General features: G+C 39.7%; 2 long non-coding RNA genes across 2 annotated transcripts in view; one reads left to right on the top strand and one right to left on the bottom strand.

Annotated features, from left to right (window-relative positions):
• Positions 1-26,477, top strand: part of LOC105668727 (uncharacterized) — a 77,405-nt gene that overhangs the window by 1,511 nt on the left and 49,417 nt on the right. Inside the window, exon 2 of the long non-coding RNA XR_001100157.2 lies at positions 20,977-21,724. This is a non-coding gene — a long non-coding RNA (uncharacterized lncRNA). The remainder of the gene's footprint in view (positions 1-20,976; positions 21,725-26,477) is intronic.
• Positions 8,094-11,570, bottom strand: LOC136998586 (uncharacterized). Its single transcript, XR_010889173.1, has 2 exons — positions 9,835-11,570; positions 8,094-8,901 (listed from the first exon to the last, which is right to left on the bottom strand). It is a non-coding gene; the product is annotated as an uncharacterized lncRNA (long non-coding RNA).

Below are 26,477 nucleotides of genomic sequence, written 5' to 3'. Positions count from 1 at the left end.
GCGAATGTGTCGGAAAGTAGTGGTGTGCGGGCACGCTTGAGAACAAGAGACAACATGCGACGAGATAGGAAATAGCTGAAACATTGTCTCGCTTCTTCGGTCCTTCAGAGAATTTAATCTTTTTTACATTCGCCGTGTTCAAACATTCGCGTAAAGACTCGTCGCGTACATTCGTCGAACGACGCCGTAAATACTCGCCGTCGTTGTCTTTTTATCGATACGGAACTTCGCTGCATTGTTCTTTTCCGTTCTTTTTTCCGTTTGCAGGCTAACCGCGCATTAATGTTGCATTGACACGCGCGCGCTGCAAAATCGTAAGTTTTATTGAAACTTTCACGGAGATGGTTTACAAAAAAAAAAGAATAAATAAATAGCAGCAATAACGATCTTATAACAGTATATATAATTGATTCTGCATGGCAATATGCGATTTGGATAATTTATATTAATATTTTAACACTCAAATGCATAATTTGATATGCAATCTTCTCTTCGAATACATAAACGTGTTTATGCGTGAAACTTTATGATATAATTATGTGTTGAAGAATTGCATATTGTCTAAAAAACATTTAATTATGTAGAAAGATATCGGGAGATATATAACTGTCTCCTGATTATAATGATTGTAGTGAATAATTAATAATATATTCATAAAATATATAGAATAGAATTTTAAATTGCTGAGTATCGAGACTATTTCACTTTTTATAAATTACGAAATTATTGCAATTTTTTTTAACTTAATTTTTGGCGCGTTTACAGTTCGAAAAAACGGATAATCTATGACATATCGAGTTGCAATCAGAGTGAGTGTTCTCTTTCTGGTTTATTTCAGTAGTGTTGCAATCTCATTCGCAAGTTTCATATCTTCTTATCCTTACGTCTCACCGTGATATTTCCTCGCGCACTGCGGATGTACTGTTTGTTTCTCGTTATCTAACTATTTAGTTATGATTGGATAGCGCCTTCTTTTTCCCAGACGTTCCTTTCAAATACTTAGAGATTGTCAGAGAGAATCGGAAAGTAATCAAGATAAGAGGTCGTGAAACAAGAGGTCGAAGACAATAACAAGCAAAAATCTATTAATATTTAGATTTAATTATCATTTAACGTGCAAGATATCATGACTTTAATTTCTTGTCGAATAGACACAATTGGATAATTTATTTCATAAATTATTTGTGCCACATATTAAACGCTACATAAAATCAGCAATTTGAAGCATGAATATTATGGTAGTAAAATGATTAATAGACAATATAAAAACAAATAGAAAGAACTGAAAACGGAAAATGAATAAAGTAGTCGCGAATAGTCTGATATTTTTACATATTTGTTCTATCAAATTTTGATGTTAATGCACACGTACACAGCTTCAGTTTATGACCTACATTTCTTCGTAGTTGTGTAATAAGAGAATTTGAATAACAAGAGAATATTAGCGTCTCAGATGATGATAATGATGATAACAGCGGATGATAATGTTATTTAACGTTATCGATATTGTGATGGATAAAAAATTGCAAACACGTAATGCGTTTACAGAAACACGTCGAACAGTGCGTGTGAAATTTCGATCGGTTTCTTTTACCGTGGCGGTGAATTAAAGGGCCGGAAGGCAATCCTACTACTCATCTGTGAAGTGCTTTCGTCATGTCTGGCACCTGAAATTCCTACGTCCGACGGTTCCGTGTATATACGTGCCCGAGGTGGTTGTCTCAAATAACGCTACCTAAAGCGAGTAACTCAATACCCGAGGATCCTGCGGGTATTTGAACATAGATTATGTTACGCATGCCCGTAGTGCTGACGCATTTTTAAATTATCATGCTCGTCCTCGCAAATAATAAAAGCTAGATTTCTGTGAAATATTTTATATCGAGAGAAAATATAAGAGTTTAGAATACGGAATGTAGAGTTTATAATTTATATGTCTGCAGTATGGATTTAAAGTAGATTTATCTTATAATGAACTTTTCAATTATTTTGCATTCAACAGCAGTCCAATATTAGGTCAATGTATTTGAAGTTCTATTATAGTCGAAGATATTTTAGTGAACGAATGAATTTTTAGAAAATTGATAAGTTGTGAAATAATAGTAAAGTGTAGTCGATATTTTGGTCATCCTGTTTATATTCGTATTCTCTCTCTCTCTCTCTCTTCGCGTAATATATCTATTATAATTAAAATATATTCGTGTTTCGTAGACGACGAAAAGGTGAATCTACGAACTCACGGAACGAGCGATAAACGAAACAACAGTTGGAGAGAACGAGGGACGTCTTTGATTTTCTAATGGAATTTCAAAGCCGCTCCGTCGGGAATTTTCATTGATTCCCGTTGAACCGTTACCGATTCTCCGCGGGCGAAGGGATGAGTGTAAAGACTTACCTCTTCTAGCTAAAGGTGACGGAGACGAAGGAGGAAATAGAGCACCGAGGTTCCGGCGCACACGATCGTTCGTCGTCGTCGTCGTCGTCGTCGTTGTCGTCGTCGTCGTCGTTGTCGTCGTCGTCGTCGTCGTCGTCGTCGTCGTCGTTGTCGTCGTCGCGTCGTCGTCGTCGTTGTCGTCGTCGAGCGGAGCTTTGTAATTTTAATTATTTCATTAGTGGAAATCCTTCGAATATACAAAGAAAGGAGGGTGCCAGAGGTGGGGTTTCTCGCGGGCGTTTCTCTCACGCCTAAAGGAATTCGTTCACCGTTGTCGTCGCTTCTATTTTTCTTCCGTCATTCTTCTTTTTCATCGTTTCTCTCTTTCGCTTCCAGTACTCACTCCTTCGCCACCGGATTTGTCAGCGTTTCCGCGACTTTGCCTATTTAACGGATAATGCCCGCGCCGTTTGTCATCTATAAATTTTGTATTGTGAGTAAGGAAATTAATATTTTCTCAAGAAAAATAGGCTGCATGTTTACATTCCATTTATTGATTACGATTTTTGTTTCGGTTCTTTCAGCTGTCTCGATATATTCTTTTAGAAAAATGTCGAGAAAATTTATCACTTTAATTAAGTTATTGATTTAAGTAAGCCTTAAATTAAAATTTTATTAAAGAAAAGTTTACTTCAATTTGATTGAAGATTATGGATCTATTTTTTCTTCGAAACTTCACTATACTAGAGGTTCTTTATTTTTATTGGCACAATTTATTTGAAAATGATTGAAATAATGATATTTTTTGTAGGAAAAATCGAGTTGAAATTAGTCAGTGAATTTCTTATTGAAAAATAGATAAAAAATTGTAAACTATTTATGCATCTCTTTAATGTACCGTCAACTCACGTAGAATTTACTTCGTCTTCGTGAATTTGCCTTGAGTGACGCGACTCGCGATGGCGATTATCGCGGCGATGCGATCACCGCAGATGCGTCGCTGTCGCGACATTAGTCCGTAATAAAGCATGACACAGATAATCGAATACAGGACACATAACAAGGGTCGAGCATCTCCCGGCGGTGTGTGCAACGCGTGGTAATTTAGGTACTATTGCCTTGGTCAATAGCCAATTCCTATTTTGGCTCGTCTCCAAGGGGACGAGCAAACTACCATCCGCACCGCTGCGAAAGGGCGAAAAGGTACGGTTACAGTTCGCCGAGATTCACTATTCTATTACCGATCTCCGGTCCTTTCTTCCGCATCTCCGCGAGAGAAACTGCACTCGAATCGTCGCACGCCTGCGCTCTGCATCTTCGACGTCGCGCCGTCGTGTTGTTAATTTGTCGCGGATTTTTGAGATCTCTCGTCTATCCACTCGAGATCGTCGCTTTCTTCCAGTTGGTTATGCAGAGTGCCATCCGACTCGTTCCCAATCATCCCTCTTCCTCCATAGCGGCGACGGGTCCGAGGCGTCCCGAGAAAATCGCGTTCCTCGTTCGAGAGCTCTTCATAATCCGGCCGCGAGGGCACGCCGCGGAGTGCATCGTAAAATTTGTAATCGTTGCGAGCATTGTCGCCTTAAGTACCGTTCGCGCAGGAGGTGTCGTCTTTCTCTCTTTTCTTCTTCGCTTTGTTTTCCTTCCTTTTCACCTTTCCTCCAGTTCCGCTTCAGGCTTTCTATTCTCCCATCGTTTTTCGCGCGTTTCTTTCGCCGGTCTTTCCGACCCGATGACGTAAACCCTTATCGACCCACTTTCAATCTTAGTTGGAAATATATTTGCAGGCGCCCGTAGTGTAGTTACGAGCGGCTATATTTTTCCTTCCTGTCTTCTCTCTCGATCCGCACTGTTGATTTAGCGTCACAACGCGGCGGTGTGGCTCCCTGGCGTTGAAAAATGGCTGAAGAAAGCGAACGAAAGCGAAACGGGCGCGGCGTATGCGTTCATGTATCACGGGAGAGTATACTCGGGTCTCCTTATTGATATGCATGCACACAAGAGACGTCTTCCGATATGAGATCAAAATCGGCGCAATATGCGGAAGCGCGGAATCAACAAATACGGTTTATCACCGTTCATCCGAATAATTTGTATTCGATTGTGTGTGAGCGCTAATTTCCACAAAATAATGTGTATCGTAAATATACAGAGACGGCTCGATAGTTTTTAAATACTCTTGGGTAATCACATCGGATATTACGATCCGCAAAAGAGACTTTGCTGAATTATTAAAATACTGTGCATCGAATTGCGGATAATTGATGCGTGAATATTGAAACAAAGCAATTAAACGGTAATAACGAGAGCACACAAGAGAGGTAGACAGAAAATAAACAGAGTTAAAAATATACCGTAATAAAATGTAATCTTCCATCTGTGTATATAACCGCGATTTTACATTGCAGCGCAATCGTTTGATAAATCAGAGGTCGACGGATTTATCTCTCTTTCTCTCTCTCTCTCTTTTTCTCTCTCATTGGACTAAGTCCAAAAAGTACAAATCTTTCTCGCATTTCTAATTATAGCTGCAATCTGCTCGCCTGATTTGCCGTTTTCCATTTTCGGTCATGGTTTTTTTTGCTTAATTCTATCTCGATGCACGCAATTTGCACATTATTAAATGTCGCGTTGCAAACGCAATAACGCAAAGGAGATACAATTTGCAGGGAGAACGGAGGGAGATTAGGCGCGAAGGTTCATTTCCACCTGGCTGATAGGCGCTTACTCGCATTTAATTACGTCTATGGATCTGTTTACGAGCCTGACGAAGGCGAGAGAATAGGAGGGCCTCGCGTAAGGGGTTCGGGTATTCCCCGGAGGGCTCGCGTCGACTCACAACGTGACTACACAAGTGACTCAGCGACCGGCTGTGTGTGTCTGTCCATAGTTCATTAAGTCGTACGCACGCTATCATAAATAGTGTATGTAACGTATTGCCTTCATATGTACGAAAATAAAAACGGTCCGCCGGGGGTGATACATCGAAAATTCGGGGGCGCGCCTGTACTACAGGACTTGACTCATCGCACTATCGTTGTATCCGTACTCGAAACTATATATTGTCCACTTGACATTAAACCGATAAACTTTACTTGGAGGCTAACTTCATCTTTGGCTAACGCCTTATCTTTAATTTAACTTATTTACGATTTGAAAATAGGCGATAATATCAAAATTTATTTAGAAGAGTAAAGTCACAGAGATAGAGAGAGAGAAAGAGCCTTTAGATTTTTTATATGACGATTTACTCTACAGTATACTGTTTCTTCTGGAGTCTAATTAAGCTTGACTCCAACAAGATTGCTCTCTATGTGGCGTATATACTGTCGTAGATTAACTTTAGGTGATTCGGTTAATTTGTTCTAGTTGAGACAATTCCAGCTGAAAAATGTAACGTAGACACGTTACATCCACAGAATATTTTTGCAGAAGCAGTCAGTAATGAACGAAAGTACAGAGATAACAGGGATAAATTAGCAATATTGTGAAGAAATTGTGATTTATGAACATATAGAATGTAGGTGGCTTGTTATTGTAGACACATTATTAATAAACAGTTCTCGTAATTATACACAGCCGAGAGATTGAAATGTTTATTCGGACAACTATATTAATTCAAGTTACATTGACTTTACATCACGGGTTTGGCCAGTGTAACTGGAGCAGACAGCGTAATGAACGAGTTTCTCGCGCGCACATCCATTTCGCGATTGCTCGACTTAAGGCGCAAAATGGAATACGTATTTACATAATCGACCTTCCCCCGATTCAAGTCAGCGTGCCCGATTATCTGAACTATGAAAACACGAAGTGCGGCAACCGCCGCGCGTCGGCCGCACCGCTATCATTCTTTATATCACGTGTTGCGGCGCGGCAACGAGTAACGAGTCAGTATGTGCCGGCGAGCCGAAAGGCTACGCTATTTAGCGCACGCAACGCGAAAGCAAATTACTTGACCATGAACCGCGTATTATATACTGCACTTCAATGATCCGCATCAAATTTTCTATGACCATATACTCTGCGATATCCCTTATTATAAGAGCCCCTTTTTTTCCGCAGTCCGTAAAAACTAGTTTACTTGCTATAACTGGAACATAATTATGACGATGTGCATCGTACTTTTTTATCCACGTGCTTATTATCTCGCATCTGCATAATTGATAGCTTTGACAGAATTATTAGAAAATAAAGAGGGCCTTCTTGTATTTCGGCATTTTATTGGAAAGGAATAATGTAGTTATTTTTTTTATCGTATTGACATGTTTTCAGAAATACAAGTTAATTATGTATCGTTGGTTTTTTTTCTAACAATATATTTGCAGCTCCGGGAAGCTAATCTATAATTCCTTACTGATAAGTAAGTGCGTGTATTTATTTTAATTACATTATCAGCTGCATTTTATGGGCAGAAAGCTCATGCGCAATGACGTTTCATGCTTTAGAGAATTCTTTTAATGCACTGACGTGGGAACTGGGTTCGATAACTTGATCAACTGATTTTCCTCAGGAGTTTTTTCTTTCTGTTGATATAAAAATCAAGCGAAATACTTTTTCCGCCATTATCGATTGAAATCTGCCTGAAAACTTGGTTAAGAAATATTGTTCAGAGATTACTCTTCTAAATTATGAGTTATATAAAAGTTGAGTGAAAATATGCCGAGACACTATTTTGTAAATTTGGAAAAAAGAGCTCGGAAAACTTGAAAGCAATTCTAAGCAAAGTTGGAAAGATTGAAAATTTTCTCATCATGATATATGATCTAACATAAATAATATTTATAGGTTTTAATATTATGTGAAGAAATATCTAACTTTTATCCGTGTAGCAATCAAGCTGTTGCATTAACGGCTGGCTTACACATTGAGTTTATTTAAAGAACCGTTTTAACTAGACACTACCGCGTAGTATAAATTCATTATGAGATCATCTTGAGATTAGGATCGAGTTTCTTGACGTTGATTAAATTTCACGAAAGCACGTGGCTCTGCAGAAATCTTGCATCGTTTCTGCTCACTATACACCGGATATTAAAGGTCAGTGTACATTGCTACAATGACCTTTTACGCGCGCATCTGTCTGCCTGCTGGCGGGCATTTGTGGACGTTGGTAACCATTAATGGGATGAAAGCTTACCTGTGCTTAGTTTAGTTGAACAAGATGAAAGTTCCTGTTTGATTAGCAACAGCCAGCCAGCACCTATTTAGCACCGATAAAAGCCTGATGTGCATATATCAGCTTTGATACACGCGACTTTAGAATACGATGTATTGAATATTTCTTACAATATCTTTTGTTTTATAATGCTAGTATAGCTTTATTCCTTTTTCTCGATTTTTCAATTTATTTAAAAAATAATTCTAAATCAACATTTCTCTTCCAACTTTATTCATGATATTTATATATTTATATTATAATTATTAACTATATTTGTTCTATTTAATTTTTTGTATTTAAGAATGCATCTTTCGTCTTTTTTGAATGATATCCACTATGATATGATTTGACTTGTATCGTTAATTTAGAAAACGAGGTTAATTAAGAAATTTTATGTCAGAGTTTTTTTTCAATAGGATTTACTAATACAAATTGACAGGCGATTAGGTAAAAGCGAACAAATTTGCATTAAAAGTATAGAGATAGTAATGTAGAAACAGATTGTCGATACGTACCTATACTTTTTATATTGTTGATAATAATATCAGAACACATTAATTATAAGTTTATATTTATTGATAATTTATTTGGGACATTTCAATTTTATTTTGTACAGCTTACTTGTAAAAGATAAAGTTCTTTCTTTTTCATACTCACTTTTTTGTATTATTCGTGAAGTTTTTATATATAACGTCGGACATTTTCCAATAATTCGATTAATATATGATTATTTTAGGATAACGAATATTCGATAATCAAAATATTTTAATACACAACATTATCGTTGCAGAGCGCATAGATAGAATTTCTACCATCATAAATTTAAGAGTTTAGAGTTTATAAATTATCATGATTTGTGTGCATTATATGGATATACGTGCATTATAAACAATTTTATAAACGCGCACTATGTTATTATTAATATATAATTATTACAGTGTCATTTTTATTTTAATTTATAGATGAGAATTTTTAAATTTGCAAAATATTTATGATAATTTTTTCCTCGCGTGTGAGGGTCACTTATTTTTATTACGTCGATTATGTCGGTTTCTCTCCCTTTTCTGTGTCCACCAAAATTACACGTGCAGCTGCTTTGACCTCATGAATATCGAGACGTTGGCTGACCTCGTATACGAGCTTTCCCATTGAGTCATACGAACGTATGTGTTAAGTTGTATCCACACACTGCGGCATGTGTCAATGATTGTCTCCCCTCGTCGTCGTCGACTCATTATCTTTGTCAAATCGAGATAGGCGTGATGCGTCATACGTTGAATTTCCATGTAACACTTGCTCACACTGGAGGCAATTAATTGAGCTAATGTCGGCATATTAGCCAGTTTGCGAGTGAAATAACAGCTTTCTATAAATAGAAACGGAGATATAGTTTTGTAAAACACATAGATAAAATGGTATTATCAATTGTTTGATACATTTCATACATATAATTCAATAATGTTACATCGACTTTTAATATGCAATAGTAAAAAAATTAATTAATTTGATTTTGAACATTATCTTGATGCCAACAACTGTGTGAAATCTGTTGCTAAAAATGTAAGATCGCATCTATGACTAAATTTAAAATTATATAAAAATTTAAACGGAAATGGAAACTTGATTCATGTATTTTATTGCAGTTTATATTTTCTTTAGTTAATCAGTTGAATAAGCAACGTAATTGTATTTTTGTAAACGTATTTGCGCTTTTGTTCTGAAAATTAATTTTATTACATTAATGTTAAGCGTTATTCCGTATATTTCGACTCTTGAGAATTTTACTCTCTGACCATCAAGTAATGCGTATGAATTTGCATTTGAAATTATATTGCTAAATCTCTCAACAGATTTTCGCTGAATGCGTTTTTGCTGTGAGTATATTTACAAAATAAGCAAACTGCAAGAATTATGTAGTATTTATACCTTTTGCGTTTATTACATCTACTGAATCTTTTTAAATATGCATTGAAAATATCGTTTCATTGAACATTAATCGTCGGCGTAGAACATTTCTATGAGATCTGAATTTTCCGCTGGAAAGCAGGGCAAGCTAGGACTTTGCGTAAATAGAGGATCAGTATCGCTCAGAACGTGACACAAACGTCACGATTTCTATGCAACTCCCGTGTTTACGCGTGACCCTTTATTTATCCTTCGTTTATACCGAATTCCGTTTTCCACACTGTTAACTGGGAAAACCGCAACTAGTCCGTGTGTTTCGGAAAACGCCTTGTTATCTTAAAGCGGTCATACCAACTGCATTCGAGGTTGCATGCAAACAATTGGAATTACCCACCTAGGTGTATGAACACGTACTGCATGCTAAACGAACTTTATATACACTCGGCCCGTGTGTGATTTTTTTTCGCTTTCTTCCGCGAAAGAATTGACTTGATGACTGTTCATCGTAACGAACCATGCATGTTCGACTTGCATCGAGATAGACGCTCTACTCCCGTTTATCTTTTTGCTCCCGAATGAAGAAGACAGATGCTGTTCGATAAAAGAGGGAGATAAAAACGTTGGAGGGGAAGAGAGAATGAGTACGAGAATGCCGTAGGATCTTTTCGTTGTTTGAAACTAATTTATTGAGATGACTAATAAAAGTATCGTATCCCCCTACCAGTCGCAGAGAGATACGCCTATTTATCGGACGGGTACGCGGCGGTGATAGGGAAAGAGTGGCATGATAGAGAGCGAAAGTACAGTTGGCACAGCGCGAAGAGGGAGCGAACAGACGCGGGAGATGGTTTACGACGCGACTAAACGACTGTAACTTCGCGTTTTCTCATACTACCTTTTATCGTTCCCTTTCAACAACGCACTTTATAACATCTCTCCTTTATCGCTGTTTAATTTCTCACCCGTCGTTATCTGTTTCGTCTCGCGATTGCTTCGGCCTGCGCGGCATTCTGCTTCCAAATATGCTGAATAAAATTGAATTCCTTATAAATTAAGAAAAATTGAACTTCTTAGTAATATTTTCCAATTTGTACAGTCTTGCCAGTTTCCGTTTTCTCCGCCTCTTCAAATTCTCTATTAGCCTCTATCCGCGATTATGTCAGATTCGCGGGCATAATATGCTTAAGCATAAACGGCTGCTCGCAATTTTACTAATTCATACATCAGCATTTCTGGTTAATGCAATTTCCGCGAGCGGTAATATTACGAATTGTTTTCGCGGAACTTTCTCTTTGTGCAATCTTCTTCCGGCGCACCTCGAGTCCTTCCTGCCGCCGGAGTGCTAAATTCCATTACCTCTTAAATGCTCGCGCGGACCTGCAAATAGTAACAGCAGGAAACAACGAGTTTTTGAATAATTTTCCGAATAATTGCGGTTATTTCGCAGATATTTCCGCGCAATTAATGTCACGCTGTGAATACAGAACGAAATCGTCGTCGTTGTCGCTGTCGCTGTACACGGTGATCAATTCTACGTCGCTGATACATCCGCGCTTATCTGTCCGTGAGATCTTTCGGCAGCAGAGAAGACTCGTCGCCAAGAGTTATCCCTGTACTGAAAACTACAACTATACAAAGTCCCTTGTGACCGTCCTTGGTATACGATTACGAATGAGTCACTCGCGTTTAATTAAACAAAGAGAAAGAGAGAATTCGCCACCCGTAGACGTCACGGTAGAGTTCTTGGAAACTTAAAGGACTCGAGACTCTGTGCTCGTTTCCTCCGAGGGTCGTTAAAGGTCGTCCGACAACGAAGATGAATTTGTACGAAGGAAGATACGCCATCGTCACGAAGATGAATTCATGTAATGTTTGATCGGGGTGAAGGGGGAGGGGGCATCCTTCTCATTTCTCCGCGAAAAAATCGATCGAGGGTCAAAGGTATCAGCCGATGAGCGAACAGTATCACCCCTCGATGGGGAGTCCCTCATGGCACTGCCAAAGATTCGATAACTGAAAGTCGACACGCATTGTCGTTTGTTTTCACGTCGGAGACGAGGGTGATGTCGTCGTGGGATTTTGTCGTCGTGGAACTACGCCAAGAGCGTCGCCGTAGAGCTTCCGTTCCCGCCGCGGTCGCGCACCAGGATCGGCGGACGTCGAAGTACGTAAGATGGAGTGACGTATTTATTTATAAGACCGTGGAGAGAGCACAAGAGAAAAGATGTTCGCGCCGCCATCGTAACTCGCCATACGGTCACGCGGTAATGGCGATTTTATGTTACGTCGAGAGGTACCTTCTTACGTCCCATGCGTCGCAATGTTACTCCTTTTTCTTTTTTTTAACCTTTTTTATTCTCTATTTTCGGCCATATTCCTCATTTCCCCACTGTCGTTTGCGCCGCCGTCACTACTTTTCGGCGGCGTATTACGCGCGGAAAAGGGGAACTTTGGAGAACGCAGACCAAATCTTAGCGTCTTTGCCCCGTCATCGTTTCGCCGTATCCCGCGGGAAGAGGCGCGCCGTTTATCATGGCTTCCCTCGATTATCCCACGGGAGGTTGTGCGCTCGCGCACCAGTTTCCGGTGACGCGTCTTCATGACGTCGACGCGTCTTGCTCCGACGGACTCTTCCGCTTTCCGCTTCCGCGACTGTGCACGAAAATTAAGTAAAAGGTTCCAAAGAGCTGTGCACGTCGTTAATTACCGCGGTCGAATAAATTGGAATAGTTTCTGGTCGGTATGGTTCGCCAGGCTAAGGAGGAAAATTTCGATGCCCTTCTTCTTCCTGTCCCTCGATGGAATGTCCGGCTCGTTGAGTTACATCAGAAGACTGCGCCAGAACGCGTGTTTGAGCTTTCGTAATCTCGAGATCGAGAATGTGTTAATATCGTCGTGAAACTTTAAAGTTATGTGGCCGTTTGATCTCGTTCATTCGTGTGTTTCCCTTCATTCTTAATTCGCATCGTTAATGCGGTTGCTTTTCGTTGATTTGTTGATCTATATTTTTCACAGTGGACATATCTCTCATAGTATCAATTGAATAATCTTATCTGAAAACTAGATTAATAATATTCAACAATAATGAGAAAAGATTAATGTACATTGTTTCTTAGGTAGATATAATAGCGTGTTAAACATTAAAATAGATTAATCATCATATAGCGTGGTTGACAGGTAGAATGTGTTATCTTGTATTTAGTTAGTGATTTAGGTTTTCTTTAGGTATGTGTCCTTGGTTAGTCAAAAGATAAGCTAATGGATAAGCTAAGATTAGCGAAATGGCCGTATGCGTGTAGCCAATCCGGTGATGTGTTAGATAATCGAAATAACCAAGAGTATATCTTCAATGATCACAAGGATCATTATGTGTCACAATTAATGGACACCCACGGCCGTTGAGTATGTGCTCATTAAGATTGTGCCACGTGATGAGATTCCCATAAGAGAGAATTTCAAGTAGGGTTAACTCATGCTAGTTCCGTATTATCTCGACCGCTGAAAATCGAATTAAGTTTTGGAGCTGGTCGTATCTTTTGTGTGTATGTTAGGGCTTGATTTGAATTCAGATATTCACGATTGCGTACATTCGACTGCATATTGTTCAAGGAGGCGTGTTACGGGAAAACAAACGGGAGGAAGAAGCATATCATACCGCATTATGTACGTGCGCGCTAAGACGATGCGTATATCCTCGTTTCGTTTCGTTTCCTTTTTCGGGATTTTGCGGTCCGACGAATCGAGGAGGCTCGACAAGTAGACTGATAGCCCCGTCATCCGTATTGTACGTATGCATGGGAATTACTTGCCGTATAAAAGCCGTATTCCCATCCGGGGCGTAGAAAATATTTCGAAGTCTCGTCGGGATGAAGGAAAGGGGATAACGTTGGTTTTGTCCGTAATGGCCGTGGACGGAGTGATTTATGCAGCGCGGCTCGAGCCGGAGATTCGCGCAGCACGGGGGCGGAAGGTCGGTAGGATGGATAAAGGTGGGGTGGAAGGAGGGTCGGTTGGGCAGGTTGTTGGAGAGAAGAATATTCATGCCCGGGGTGATGCGGAATTCAGTTTCAGTCGACGGTAATTAGAATATCGTAAAGTTGGCGAGAAGTGATATGAATAGTTGAGTATTATTTGTTTGCCTTTCTCCGAGCGCACTTTAACTAACGATTTCGTTGTGTAACGCTCGGACGTTCTTTTGTGCACTTTAAATATTTGAAAGGGCCCTTGTGATTGAAAAACTCGCAGCTGAAACATAAAAAACCGTGACGGTTATAAATGCTAAAATAATGCACGTAATGGCGTTAAAAATATCTCTATAATGTTAGCACATAAAGTTTTAAAACTTTAAATATAATTGATAGAAAAGTTCTGGTTTTTTTTTTTTAATTATGACCACACACACACACACACTTGATAAATTTCCATTTAACAGCCGCAATATCGCCAGAACTCTTTCATTTTTTGTTGTTATTATTTCGAGTGTTGAAAATTGTTAGAAATCGTGAGAAGCTATCCAGAACTTTCAAGAAAATTGCAAATTTTCCAGAAAAATTCCTTGTTCGTAGGAATTCAAATAATTTTTATCCGAGAACAAAAAAATGCTAGATCTTTTTTTGAAATATATCAGGAATTTTAGGATATTTTTTTTGCGAGGGAAAAGCCAGAAACTCTTTCTATCAATTATATCGAAATTCTGAAAATAGGGTGTCATCCTTACGCAGGTACCACAGATTCCCTTGAGATAGTATTGTATTAATAACTAGCTACCATCCGCTGGCTTATAATCGCTAATCTCTATGACCCTGTATAAGTATCCCTTTAAGCCTTTGACGACGTCGGGCATTTAACTTTTGCGGAAGTAGCCGAATTAGCATATTAATCGACTTCGAAAACATTCGCGCATGCTCCCGCACGTGGCCGAGATAAGTTTGAGACGTTACGTCTTTCATCAATTCTTGCATTTTGATCGGCTTATATAACGCGAATAAAATTTTGCGAGGATGAAGATAGGGTTTGATAATTCAGTAGCGGTCTGATCATTTTAATGGAATTTTTAAACTAATTGCATTAATTGCAACGCGATTTTTTTGAATTAATGGATAATCGAATTCAATTGTAGACTCTATAGCAATCGTAAAGAATTGACAAGTGTGTTAACTCTAATTTTCAATACTTTTACTTCTTTTTATTTTATTCAAGAATAACGCTTATTCAAGCAATCAGGTAATTCTGTCTCTTGCGCGTTGCATATTATATTTTTATTGATTTTATAAATATCTAAATATAGATTATACGGGAACGAGCATAAAATAAAGTAAGTGCATTTTTCTTCGAACAATACGTATAGCTGGCAAAGATACAATGCAACGCGCGTTATTTGATCCTATTCTATTTGCTACTATAATACATAAGCTGTAATGATGACAAACGACGCATTTCTTATTTATGCCAAGGGAACTCTTCGTGCGCGGAGCCTGGGAAGTGCGGGTATGGCTATAATTTCTGGCCGATCAGGGCTCCATGTTTAACTTTGGTCAGTAGGGAGCGAGTGGCGGATTGTCATTACGCATATCTGTGTTTTTATTTGGCGAGGCGGGTAAGAATAAAATACCAATTGATGTGCAAATGAAGAGAGCTCGTGTTTTATCTGCGTCGTCTTATTTTCTCGAGAGATTCTCCGCGCGTTACACGTAAGAATGAGATTGCGTGTGCGTACGCTATTATAAATATTTTCATCTCGACAATCAACATTCTTTTCACAAACAACATTTTTTTGTATCATACAACACTTGGACAGACACAGGGTGTTTGCTGGAATACTTGATGCCGGCGAAATTTCGTGACGTTTCCTGAGCCTTGCATACCGCGGTATGAATACACGTCTACACTTGTCAAGAAGATAAATTCTGTCTTGCTTTTCCTAACTTAAGCATTCAACTGCACAATTGCTCCGTTAATATTCATCTGTAAGAGAAGGGGCGACATTGTGACTCGTCATGTGCAAAAAACGCAGCTTCGGGCAATCGGACGTCTTGATCGGGGGATGTCGTTCGAGATAACCATAAGTCAGGTTTGCATCGAGTTACGGGGCATAGGTCCCCGCGGCAGCAGCCGGTCGGCTCGTTATAGGAGCGATTTAACCCCCGTTGACCCTGCGGCTTGGCCTGACCACCGGCATGGTATTACTCGCGCGTCGCTCTCTTTCGTTGTCCATTAAAATATGCCGCATGCGCGTGCACTGTGTGCGAGTTAAAGCCGAATTTACACGGTCGATTCTTCATCGTGATAATTCTATGAGGATATTCGCAATTTTAACAAATTTATTAATTTTATATTAACATTACCTTTGTTCATCATTATTTTGTTCTTCATTTTTTAATCGTGAAGTCTTTTTCCACATTTTTGTGATCATTATTTTGTTTTATTTTTCCGGTAGTTTTGCATACGTCATTCTCGATTGGATAATACACAATTCATCTTTCTGTCATTCTCAAGAATTATTTAATGTGTGAATTCGCCTTAAGAGTGTGCTGCACACCCTACTAACGCCTACGCATAACCGCGTACGCAGAGACCGTAGTGTCCGTCATTAATACATGCTTCGGTCAAACGATAATTAGATGGACGTTACCCTTACGGGAATTGGAGTAATTAGATTTAATTGGTGCGAAGGGGCAGCGCCCCCATCTCTCTCCTCCTTTCACCGACCGGAGCGCGCGGTCGGTGCCCGGTGCTATTATCTCGCTGCATTGCTCTCTTTTAGTACTCCACTGCGATATTACAACTAAATGGAAAATAAAATCGGCAAGAATATATTTAACTTTTATTTTTTATAAATTTATTTGAACACCAGTAAGAGAAAGTAGACTGAATTTCGTCATTTAAAAGTCAATATCCGTTATTGAAAACATTATTCCTTCGTCAAATTAATATGTTAAATATTTTATTATTAAAATCACACATGTTAATTGTGTGCTTGTAAGCTGCATTAAATAGCAAAAAAAGCATTAAGAAATCATACATCAATAATTTTAAGATAAAACATTCATATTGACATATTCCCATAAATATGTTCAATTGTCAGAAAGACCAAATTACTTAAAAATGATGCAAATCTAATATTAATTGTAAGTGAATATCAAAAAAGTAGAAATCGATGAGTTTTTAACTGAGAAACGGCAGTATGGCGGTTAAATCCGCATGTCTTGTGTGCGCTTCCAACAAGAGCTTGCACGCTCGGTTTGTTCGGTGCATCCTCGTATCGTCGCGGATTCGCGCGGGATCTCGAGGATCTCCTATGCGAAACAGCTGTCAGAATCCTCACTCACCCTCGGCTGAAAACGCTCACGATGGAATAGCGAGCGCGCGTCCTCGTTCCCCGTCGTAAAGCGGGATCAAATATGTGTCATGATCTTTTTCTCTTTAAGCCTTTCTGGTGGGCGGCAACGGTTGTAACGATCCTCACGACGACATCTGAAGCTAACGTAATCTGATTTATCGCTCGTACCGGGCCGTCTTATTACATTTGTATCGAGGAACGGGCGCGCGCGAGGGAACGGCGGGTGTAACGCGAGATAAATTGTGGCGCGATATAAATTTCTAAGAACTAAGTGGTAGATGGAACTCCTTCCGAGATTCTTCCTCGCTGTCCGAATATTGGATTTCAGCGGAGGTAAGAAAGTACCGAATCACCACCCTTCCCCCCAACTCCGAGCCCTTTTTTCCAACTTCTCGCCCTTATTCTCTTTTTCCATCTCCCCTACCAGTTTCCTCTTTATCACGCAGCTCTCGCAGACTTCCGCTCCGCTATCTTATCCCTCCTTGCTTGGTTCTTTGCCTCTATCCTTTTTACCGATACGTACATGAGTGTGGTGGGTGCGTATTCACGGGCGTTCTCGGAGGAACGAACGCATTAGTTGAAACGAAGGGCTACTCACCGTGGATAAGAACTATTTAAATTGAAATTGAAGCTTCTATCGGCGGCCGCCTCTTCACGGTTACTTCGTAGCCTCGCTACGTTCCATGCTCCTTCCTCTTATCCTCCGTCATGCCGTTCGATCCCCTCTAAAAGCGAGTAACGTCTAAGTAGGAGCAACGCCTCGCACTTTGGAAATTGGCTCCTAAATCGCGGAGAGGGTGATCCTGATCACGCTAGTTCGTAAATTATCAGCTTCCGAGAATCGAGAGGCCTTACTTTCCTCTCTTCCTTTCAATCCTTACGATCCTTTTTCCCTACCGTCTTGCAGCACGTCTTTTTTTTTATTTACGTAGCATTTCGTGTTTCATAATTATTTTAACGAAAAATCTTTTATCGGATTTTGCTTATTACTTCTGTACAATCAATGAAAGTTTATTGCATTATATTGTCAAAGTAGCAATTTATTTGTCGCATGTTTATTTCATGCATGTCAGCGATGCGTTAAAATTCCAACGTGCTTCGATAAGTCTAAACAAAGTCCCACGTTAATTTTAATTACTTGATATTTCCGCTGGCGCTGTTAGGCGATTCTTATGAGTGGCGATTGAATTAGTATCTTTTACTTATCTTGAAACTAGAATAAATAATAATAATTGTTAAGTGGAAGAAAAGGTATGTCGCGCGCGCGCGCGCGCACGTGTGTGTGTGCCTATATTTAGATGCAAAGTACATCCTATTATCAAACGAAATAATGTTACCTTCGACCTTTGTTATCATCTTGATTAACACAACTTTACGGGCATATCAACCGCTTAATTGCATTTGTCTGCTTGTATATTGCTTGTAAGAATATAGAGTACAATGGTCGGCGAATGATGATACACTAAACTACATTATTTCGACCCGGGATCCCTCTTGTGTGCCTCCTCTGCCTCGTGGGCGCGATGAACTCGTGTAGCTTCTTATAGAGTCTGCACAATGAGGTGGTTATTCCGCCGCCGGCCTGTATATTAAATTTTTCCGCACCCGCTCATAAATATGCACTCGCGCTTAGGGTCTGCTGGGTTAATCCAACACCGTTCTTATCCCGTTCGACTCATCTTTTGCCCGTGTGGGCTTTACTGTTCCGTCCCTGTTTATTGTCTTTCTTCTTTTCTTCGTGAGCTCACTCGCGGCGATAAAGGAGCCTCGAACGATTCAACTTTCCAGCCTGCGAGTCGAGATCGTATCTAAGGGTAGACTGAAAACACCGCTTTATTAATAACATGTCGGAGCTCGACTACTGATACGAGCCATGTATAATTAAGTGCTCACAGTTGGATAATGTACGAATTCTTCTGACCCATTTATCGATTTCTCTCGATCGATTCCTCGCGGTGCTATGTTGTGACATCAATCTTTTGACGTGAGATGCCACGTCGCGACGGGAATGATAAACGAAAGGGCTTAAAGAGAGATAAAAGCGAATCCTTGATATACATGTTACTTTAAGAGCAAATAAAAAATATAATACAAAATATATAATAAAAAAATTAAAAGACAGATAGTGCATAATATAAAAGATGTATACTTTACATTCATATCTTACGTGTAAAGATTTCCGTTCACTAGAAACGGGTTACCAAAATCTTGCAGAGAATACCGGATTAGCTTTCCATATTTGATCATCCTATTTCGTGCCCCAATTAGTCAGGGCACTAATTTACAGCTACGGCTGTGCAGTTATATATCTACATACCGGAGGTCGGGACAAACGCACTGCGCGAACTGCTGAAGACTAGCTCCTTGGATTCACTACTGCAATTTGATGCAAATTCCTTAACTGTTCTTGTCAATATCTCATTCTCTATTCCACTCATTTTTCTCATTCGACAATTTAATATCTTATAATGGAAAAAGCAATACACTGAAAAAGTTAAGGGAGAATTATTTCAAACTTATCGGCAAAACAATTCCTGAGACATTCTTTTAACTTTATCTTCATAAATGTTAAAAGTTCGAAAAAATTAAAACGAACCACAGAATAAAGAAATCTTTATATCTGGCTTTATTATATTATACCGCAATTTGCGCACTGCATGGAGACTCGTGTGAATCGACAGTTTTCCTTAATAAAGGTCAAGTCAGAATGTTCTCGTATAGCAACGTAACCATTGTACTCTCGAGAGAGGTCCATAGGACCGTAAGTGAAATCTTGACCACTTTCTGAGGGTGAGAGCGCTCCAATAAGCCGAGGATCGGCGATGGCACGGTCTATTTAGTTTATCGTGACGGGCAGCACCCACATTTACGCGCCCTATTCGACCTTTTCGTACAGGGATGAACCGTGACTTGCCGGAACCTGAATCTAATAATTTTTTAAAAGGGAAACCCCCTAATAGAACCGTATATCAATTGTATAAAAAAATGCTCTATTATGTTATATTGTATATATAATATACAAATCCAAAAAGTTGAAAAACTTTTTTGAACAAAATTGTTTTGCGTCTTAATAATGGCAAGCGTGAGATTCAAGCTTTAATTTCTTAATTAATCCGTCAAATTTGGCAGTATTGTTTGATAAATAATTGGATTGATTTATTCATAGTCTAGATTGGACATTATTTTTTTTCAAACACTTCCTTAATTTTTAATACGAATTTTTTAAATAGATTTCTAGATTGTAAACAGATTTAATAGATTTATTGGATTAAATTAATAATCTGTTAAAATCGTTTCACAGTTAAATAATGAATAAGATTTCCTACCTTACTTTTTATTATTAAAGTTGAAATTTGAGAAAATTGTTCTTGTTTTGGCAGTTTGTAATTAAAAAATAATTAAAAAATTGATGCTTTTATTTTTCTGCTAAGCAAAAAGCCATTTCATATTTATTAAAAAATGTAGGTACCTGTATAGTTTAACGGTTCAAACTAGAAATATCGTGCAATATCCGTCCCTGTATTCTTCGTTTCTTTCGTTGGAAAATCAACGAGAGCGGCGGGTCCGTGCGATAGCGCGTACGGAATGGCTTGCTGGACGTGTCCGGGAATTATCCTGATTCTATTTAATTTAAACGGAACCATATAAAATACAAGAGCTCTCGAAATCAGAGATCGATCGATGAAGAGGTCACACCGAAGGGTGGAAACGAGCGTCGTGGAAGTGCTTATCGCCGCCTCCCGGCGATCCTCTCGTAACACACAACTGTTATTCCGATATCACGCGGGTCTTCTCCGGTCATCCGATCATAAGTTTCTTCGCGCTGACAACAATCAAGGTTGCAACCCCTCTGACCCGTCTTGCCCAAAGCCTTACGGTTATGAGGGCGATATAATTTGTAAGATAAATTTCTTGTTAGCAGCGTCAGCCATTTGGATCGAGTCACGAACGTCTTTTTGAAGATTTTCTTATTTGTTTAAGAATTTTTGATAATTATTTAGAATTACACAGTCAGATCCAATTATCTTGACTGATATGTTATCAAGTTCTGAGTAACAAAAAAAAAATTATTGAGAGATTAAAAAGTTAATAAGTAAAATTAACAATAAATTACAGTATAGTTTAATAAAAATATTATTATTTCTCGTAATCCTGTTTTGAACGCTGTTGCAATGTAAATGTATTTATGTTTTACAGATAAATCTCCGAGGGCTACTTCAATGCTGGAAAAGTGTCATATTCGTCTCTCATCGTAATTTTGTTCCGTCGTAATATCATAAAATGCAGGTCGCGAGTGTCGTTAATGACGGGAGTGCCGTGAGAGTTCCGCGCGAGTACGCAACGTTGAGTTCTAACGAATCGTAACGATCGGATTTCCGATGAATATAGTAACAAATACTGGAACACGATGATATCTCCATCAAAAGGGCTCGGTTCGGAGGAGGGAAGAATCGTCTTTTGGCGATTATCTTGGGATCATCGCGAATGGGCCCCTTCAGTTATCGCACGTGTTAGAACATATGATTCATGTGTAATGCATGATATCACCTAGAGTGATCATATGATCCGCGGCTATAAGTTAGTTATTGCTGACTGCAGTTCCGCTGGTATTGAGACGAAGATACTGCTGCGGTACCCGATATTTCGGTTGATCTCATGATTGATCCTACCTTGTCTTCTTCGTACTTAATCTTTTTTTGCGAGATACCTGTGCTCCAATCTGGCAAGTCCGATTGTTCAAAACGCGAGTGGAATTCGCGAATAACGTCGCTTCTTGGACTATTCGGTTCGATTCGCTTGCGACGTCGTCCGGGAGTGTCGTTTAAAGTGTCGCGCGATTTTTGTATCTGAGTGCGCTCGCGAGCAATGCGAGTATAAACGCGTGTGAGTGTTATGAAGAAGCAGAAAGGTCAGAGAGCATCGGCGATGTCGCAATAACATTGTGGTAAGTAGTTTATCGCAAAAAATGTGAACGTTTTTAGTAATGGTGGAGGGATTAGCTTAATATGAAAATTGTGTTATGTAAGCTATATTTTTTTTTATTAAAATTGTTTTAAATAATTATCGAATTTTTATTACGATACAAAAATTAGTATGATATTAAAATATGCGAATCTCTTCTATTTATAACACGCAATTATATATAACGGTTCTATGAAAATTTCTAGCAAATTTTAAATTATATAAATAAGATCAATTCTGGGCGGATTATAATTTTGAAAATTCTAAATTATCTTTTTTGATTATATCGTTGATTAAATGTGCACAACATCTGTCACGAGTTCGACAAATGTACGTGTATATTTGTTTTTGTAATAAAATTTAAATTAATTTTCGTCATTGCTCTTTTCGGTTTCTAGCAAACTTAGAATACGTGTGGTCGTTACGAAATCGATTTCCGTTCGCTCTGAGCAGCAAATTTGTCAACTTATGTTGACAAATCGAACGATGTGTCAACAAATTAAGTCACCAAGTGTCGAATCCTGTCAGTGGGATGTAACGTAGCAGGGAGAAGAGATGAGAGACGGGAGAGTTGCGCAGGGAAAAACGAAAGACGAAGTGACGGAGATTTCCAAACCTGGGCTTAAAGTCAATAAGGGAGAGAGTCCGACGTGATGAGGCGAGAGAAAGACCTTTCATAAAAGTTTCGAAAAAGTTTCGATAAGTCGCAGTTCGATTGAACAGTAGTACGAAAGACTTCTGTACGCTTATAAGCAATTTTGTCCGGCTATTCTTGAATTCGAATTTCAGTACTAGTTTCGCTACACAGGCATTTAAAAGTGGCTATTGGCATTTAATGATTCTTGGAAATATTAGAATGGTAAACAGATAAGTTTACCGATACTGAAAGCTCTTTTCGCATAAAAGCTCTTTTGTATCGTCGGTCTTAGCGGGATTTGATGCACGCGCGAGAAATATTTCGCAGGTGTCGGTAGATTGATAGTCGACTTAAGTTCTCGTGAAAAGCCGTATTCCACGATGGGCCAAGTGGATTGACAGTTCCGAGATACGCCCGGTTTATGATGAACCGTTTTTGGGCTTTCTCGTGGCGATGCGAATGACGTCGTTTACGACATGGAAACATGGAACGACGACGACAGGAGCGATTACAAAATTATGCGCCCGATCGAGCATGAAAATGTGCAACTTCGGATCGAGGTTTATGTCTGAATTTAATAGATATTTCATCTGGCCATTATTATTGTGTTCTTCGATTATATATTTATATATTCCTTACTTAATTGGCATATATGAAATAATTAAAATCTAGTAGCAGATTGAAAATTTTATAAACCTCTTAAAACTGTAAAAAATTTAAAAAATCTCTAATAAATTTCTCTGTCTCTATTTATTGAGCAAGTATTCTTATATCTATGTTTATAAAATAGGAATAGGTCAAGCTATTTTTTCTGCTTTTAGTAGATTAGTGGATCAAGCCATTTAATTTAAGAAACAAAAGTTTTAACAAAGAGAAAGAATATTTAAGAAACAAATAATTAACTATAGAGATAAAAAAAATTTGCTATATATTACATTTACTTTAAAATGATTTAATAGTTAAATTTAATAGTCGGTATTTCACGCGAATCATGCAATTGTAATCGCTTATTTCACAACATCTTTATAAAAGCTAAATGATAATACAGATTGTTTATTTTATTCCACTTATCTCTAAGAACTGGAAATCTTATAAACTTTGAAACTGTAAGAAATTAGGAAAATCTCTAAGAAATATTTATCGAGCGAGTATTCTTATATCCGTGCTTATAAAAAAAGAATGGGTCAAGCTATTTTTTCTGTGTGAATCACGCGAAAAATCTTGGATGCTTCAACGAGTAATACTGCATATGCGATGGTCAAAGTATAAAAGTTATTTTATTTGGAATAAGATTTCACGGTATTATAAAAAGAGACAGTGTTCGTCGTGTTAGATCATCGCAAACGACAGTTTATCATCTTCACCGTCATTAACTTTGTTATATTTTTCCGAGAGTTATATCGGGCGCTTTATAGGTAATAACACGATCATAGGTTGTGCTCTTGTATTTACGAGGACGAATTCCGTCTATATTATCGCGCGGAAACGCGATCTCTTCAGAATCTTGGCTAGAAATTTTTCCATCCGACCAAAGTATCGGTTTAAAAGCAATTGCGAATCCGTCAGCGAGTGATATTCTGTCCGATATAACAAGAAACAGTGTATGTTTGCTGGAAAAGCGAAGTACACGAGTGTCAAGCTAATCAAATCGGAAATACGTTTCCGATATGAAAATGTCGGTGAGAAAAACGGGGAGAGAAAAAATTCCACGCAGCCACTTTTTTCCCCGACAGCATCGCCGATATTAACGGATCGACTTTTCGCACGAAGACGAAACGAATTCCGTTGGCGCTCTCGTGCATGTCTTGTCCTTGGTATTCTTAACACGTTCGCAAAATATGCACGGGCACCGGCCGGAAATAACGCAAGTCGTGCCGCTCCTCTGTAGCCCGTTAGGGATATCAGCGATGTATTTGGAAGAGAGGGCGAGACATGATCGTCGCCGTCGACACCTTTGCACCCGAGCGACGTGCAAATTCCATCGCCTCGTCGTTTCCATTCTGTCCCGACGTGTTCGCGCGGCGATAAGAGGTCCAGTCACGATATAAATTCGCGATAGGATTAAGGAACGACTGGTCTAACGAGCGTGCCTGGCTCGAACTCAGGGTCAGGAGTTGACCGGACGGCGAAACCGCGCGGTAATTTAGCCGAATAATAGCCGCTGGTATACCGCGATGTCCACCCTTACTCTCTCTCTCTCTCTCTCTCTCTCTCTCTCTCTCTCTCTCTCTCTCTCTCTCTCTCTCTCTCTCTCTCTCTCTCTCTCTCTCTCTCTCTCTCTCTCTCTCTCTCTCTCTCTCTCTCTCTCTCTCTCTCTTTCTCTCTCGCCAATTTCTCTCTATCTATTCTCTGTTCAACACGGGTGAGTGTAGAACACGAATAAAGTAATAATAGCGTGTTGCGGAAATCAGAACGGATTCGCTATTCCACCCTTCGCTTATCTTTTCATTATCACGCTCCGTTTCACTGATTGCGCTCGCGTTATTTTTTCCAACCGGCTCTGCCTTGCAAAAAGCTAAGATCGGCTATTCGGCGCTTCACTCCTTTCATACACGTCACACGTACACGAGTGCTCGGGTAGAATGCCACACGTAGGCACGCGAGAAAATAACAGGAACGCGGCGGTGCGCCACATGGGAAATTCTGGCAAGCATTAACTATACCTCATCCTCGGCTGTTCACGAATGCGCCAGGCATCGTCGTCCATGAGCATCCGCGATATAAAGTACCGTCGGCCGACCATTTGTATATACCGCACATATCCGTTGTGCCGTGCACACGCTATCCTATGTCATGCTAATCACTGTACGCTAGACACGCGCTCAAGTATAATTCGATATATCCGAACGCCCTTAACAATTTCGCCGGCGGAGATAGAGTCGAACGTTTCATTTCGCGAGTAGATAACGCTTACACGAAATTGAAACGTGCCGTCTCGCTCGTGTCGATGGCGCAATGCATCTATGGAACACGTAGAGTGCACCGGAATTGTTACAAAGTAAAAATCTCTCCTTGAGTGAAATTGCGACGTAATTTCGCAAATAAGAACGATATCCACGACTATACATTCGGACACATTCCTCAGCTTCATGCGTGTGAGATGATTCTGAATGCGCCACCGGAGTAAAATGGAGGCATCCCAATAGGGTGATACAGGGCAGCTATTATTGCGTAAAGACATGCGCTTGCCGTAAGTGCATTGTAAGATCGCGGCTGCTTTTTGCGAGACCGACACGGCTCTCGCGGGACCGGACACATTTTTACATTTTTCGTCAAGCAGTCGCCGAGCAGCGTACGAGTAAATGCGATTTAATGGACGAGCGAAACGTGTGACGTCTTTCTCCGTTCGCACGCTGCCTGCTTGCACACATATACATATACGTATATACTTGCACAGGCGGGGAATCTAATGTCGCGCCCGCCAGCTTACTTTATGCTGTTACGTACTTACGCGATCTCTCGCGAATTTCACGTTTCATCGTCTCCTCCGTGCGGCAAAGTGAAAATATATTTTCGCTCTGCGCGCGCTGCTCGCGCAATCTCTGAGAAGCTAATAATTCATCTACGTTGTAGGTACGTCTTTCTGGTAGATGGTAGATGCGCTTTTAATGCGTTTGCCCGTCGCCGGATCGATGCGAGGCGTGTTGGTTTTAACTCCCCCTCGCTCCTCTCCCGCGTGCTTCCTTCTCGCGCGATACCTCTTTCCCGTGCTGATTGGAAACCGGATACCCAATCCAGGTTAAACCAATAATAACTTCTATTTTAAAGTTGCTGCGTTAGCGGTGTCTACTATTTTCTCCAAGTTGGAATCGAAGGACCCCGAGGGCGACGACGCTGCGGCGCTGCGGAACTTTGCGAACGCATATCGTTTTCCGAGTGGGCGCGATGCAAGAAATCGCGTCCTCCGAAAGTGCTTTTGTCCTCGGCGAAAATTAATTTCAACCCTGGCCGCGGAGAGAAACAGAGAAGGAGAGAAAGAGACTATTGTCGCGCTGTTCCGCTAATCAAGCGAAGTAAACTTCATGAAAATTAACCCGATTCATTCTCGCGGCGTTTAAAGAGCGCTTCAACAGATTACATTCGGAGAAAATGAGAGAAT

This window comes from Linepithema humile, chromosome 3 (assembly GCF_040581485.1).
Source record: "Linepithema humile isolate Giens D197 chromosome 3, Lhum_UNIL_v1.0, whole genome shotgun sequence".
In the NCBI taxonomy this organism is placed as follows: Eukaryota; Metazoa; Arthropoda; class Insecta; order Hymenoptera; family Formicidae; genus Linepithema; species Linepithema humile.
This window is presented reverse-complemented; position numbering and strand designations above follow the sequence as displayed.